We start from the raw sequence: 3,642 nt of genomic DNA on the forward strand, positions 1-3,642 counted from the left end.
CCCTCCCCACCCACCCATTCCCCCTCCCCACCCACACATGCCCCTCCCCACCTCCTCCCCATTCCCCCCCTCCCACCCACCCATTCCCCCCTCCCCACCCCCCCCATTCCCCCCTCCCCACCCCCTCATTCCATCCCTCCCCACCCCCTCATTCCATCCCTCCCCACCCCCTCATTCCATCCCTCCCCACCCCCACATTCCATCCCTCCCCACCCCCTCATTCCATCCCTCCCCGCCCCTCATTCCATCCCTCCCCACCCCCTCATTCCATCCCTCCCCACCCCCTCATTCCATCCCTCCCCACCCCCTCATTCCATCCCTCCCCACCCCCTCATTCCATCCCTCCCCACCCCCTCATTCCCCCCTCCCCACCCCCCCATTCCCCCTCACCACCTTCTCCCCATTCCCCCTCCATGCACAGTCCCCCATTGGCCAATCCCAACTTGCAGAGCCCCCTCTATGTCCAATTCTCTTTCTCTGCCCCCCCTCCCACCCACCCCCGCCCCCCCCCCCCCCCGTCCCGCCTCTGTCCCGGCGTTTTGAACGTAAACCCCGTCGGGATTCTCCGCAGTGTTTGGGATATTGGAGCTGGAAAGCTGGAGGATAGATTCCCAATCTCCCACATTCAGAACACTGTCCTTCCCGAATCACTGACAATTTCCGCAATATCCGTGTACATTTCCAATGTTGTTACATTTTTATCCCAAGATCTTAGGGTCAGACCGGGAGATCTTGGAATTTGGAGCAGATGCGGCACTCCCTCAGTACTGACCCTCTGACAGTGCGGCACTCCCTCAGTACTGACCCTCTGACAGTGCGGCACTCCCTCAGCACTGACCCTCTGACAGTGCGGCACTCCCTCAGCACTGACCCTCTGACAGTGCGGCACTCCCTCAGTACTGACCCTCTGACAGTGCGGCACTCCCTCAGTACTGACCCTCTGACAGTGCGGCACTCCCTCAGTACTGACCCTCTGGCTGTGTGGCACTCCCTCAGTACTGACCCTCTGACAGTGCGGCACTCCCTCAGTACTGACCCTCTGACAGTGCGGCACTCCCTCAGTACTGACCCTCTGACAGTGCGGCACTCCCTCAGTACTGACCCTCTGACAGTGCGGCACTCCCTCAGCACTGACCCTCTGACAGTGCGGCACTCCCTCAGTACTGACCCTCTGACTGTGCGGCACTCCCTCAGTACTGACCCTCTGACAGTGCGGCACTCCCTCAGCACTGACCCTCTGACAGTGCGGCACTCCCTCAGCACTGACCCTCTGACAGTGCGGCACTCCCTCAGTACTGACCCTCTGACAGTGCGGCACTCCCTCAGCACTGACCCTCTGACAGTGCGGCACTCCCTCAGTACTGACCCTCTGACAGTGCGGCACTCCCTCAGTACTGACCCTCTGACAGTGCGGCACTCCCTCAGCACTGACCCTCTGACAGTGCGGCGCTCCCTCAGTACTGACCCTCTGACAGTGCGGCACTCCCTCAGTACTGACCCTTTGACAGTGCGGCACTCCCTCAGTGCAGGCGGAGAGATACTCTGAGCCTCAGTAGCTCAATGTTTTATCCAATCTCTGGTCTCATGCTGCGAGGTGTGGATGTTTCTGTGTGAGTTCCACAGAGACGCTGAGAGAGGAAAAGAATACCAGACACTAAAAATAAAGAGCTTTCCCCACCCTCCAGCCCCTCACCTTGCCTCTGCAAGCCGTCAAACAAACTCCTGCCGTGGGGCCACCCAGCAGCGCGCAGTCTGTGTGACTTCATTGCCAAGAGGCCAAGGTGAATCTGCAATATCCGCACTCCCATTGTCACAGTGACCTTGTCTGTAAACATTGCTTTATCTCTTCCTCTGTTTCCATTCATCCAAAATGTCGTCATTTCCCAGTCCTGGGGGTGAGTTGAGATGATCTGGATGAATTTGGGAGTTGTGGTTTCTGTGCACACAGCAGCTTTTCCGGCTCATTCCGAGCGGGCAATGTTGGCCTTGCCAGCGACGTTCCCACTGATCAGGAAAACCCTGTGAAGTTTCCTGTTGTTACCTCACCCACTCCCCCCGCACTCTTCCAAATGCTCCTAACCATCCCCACCCGCATTCCCACTATTCCTGGCAAACCCCCTCCCTCTGATTTCCGGGAATCTCCCAGTAAGGTTTATAGAAACATAGAAAATAGGCCCTTCGAGCCTGCCCCACCATTCAGTATGATCATGGCTGATCATGTACTATCAGTATCCCACTCCCACTTTCTCTCCAAACCCCTTGATCCCTCTGGCTGCAAGGGCCACTTCCAGCTCCCTCTTGGACATATTTAACGAACTGGCCCCAACAGCTTCCTGTGGTAGAGAATTCCACAGGTTCACAACTCTCTGAGTGAAGACTTTTGTTGGACGGAAAAAAACACCAAAACGTTAATGTTTATTATCCAGGAGGTATGTTGACAGAATATCAACCCATTTTTCCCAGAATATCAACCCATTTTCCCCACAATATCAGCCCATTTCTCCCAGAATATTCCCAGAATATCTCCCCGTTATTCCCAGATCCTGCTGGTTTAACCGACTGTCGGTTCATTTCACCTTCTGCTGCTTCCAGAAAATACATTCCCAAATTGCCAGCGTTCTGATTCGGCGCTGACCTGTTGGAAAGTCCATGTCGGCCACAAGGAGGCCATTCGCCCATCGTGCTGCTACTGGCTCATCATCACCAGTCCAGTCAGTCCATCCCCGTCTTAGGGGGAGGCTTTTCCTGCTGTACAACTGGAAAGGAAAATGCCCCCAAACTCAGCAGAACCCACCCCTCCATAATCCCCTCTCCCCCACCCCTCCATAATCCCCCCTCCGCCACCCCTCCATAATCCCCTCTCCCCCACCCCTCCATAATCCCCTCTCCCCCACCCCTCCATAATCCCCCCTCCGCCACCCCTCCATAATCCCCTCTCCCCCACCCCTCCATAATCCCTCCTCCCCCACCCCTCCATAATCCCCCCTCCGCCACCCCTCCATAATCCCCTCTCCCCCACCCCTCCATAATCCCCTCTCCCCCACCCCTCCATAATCCCCCCTCCCCCACCCCTCCATAATCCCCCCTCCGCCACCCCTCCATAATCCCCCCTCCCCCACCCCTCCATAATCCCCCCTCCGCCACCCCTCCATAATCCCCCCTCCGCCACCCCTCCATAATCCCCTCTCCCCCACCCCTCCATAATCCCCTCTCCCCCACACCTCCATAATCCCCTCTCCCCCACCCCTCCATAATCCCCCCTCCCCCACCCCTCCATAATCCCCCCTCCGCCACCCCTCCATAATCCCCCCTCCCCCACCCCTCCATAATCCCCCCTCCGCCACCCCTCCATAATCCCCCCTCCGCCACCCCTCCATAATCCCCTCTCCCCCACCCCTCCATAATCCCCTCTCCCCCACCCCTCCATAATCCCCACTTACCCCATATCCCTCCCCCACCCTCCACTTACATCCTCATCACCCCTCCTCCATCTCCATTCCAACTCCCATCAACCCCACTCCCTCGTGCTCCCCCCATCCATAACTCCCTCATTCCCCCCTTTCAATCCCTAACTTCACCATCCCCACTCACCAACCCTCTCAACAAGTCCCTACACTTTCCATCTCCCCTCCCCTATCCCTA

This window comes from Mustelus asterias, unplaced genomic scaffold, assembly GCF_964213995.1.
Source record: "Mustelus asterias unplaced genomic scaffold, sMusAst1.hap1.1 HAP1_SCAFFOLD_4596, whole genome shotgun sequence".
In the NCBI taxonomy this organism is placed as follows: Eukaryota; Metazoa; Chordata; class Chondrichthyes; order Carcharhiniformes; family Triakidae; genus Mustelus; species Mustelus asterias.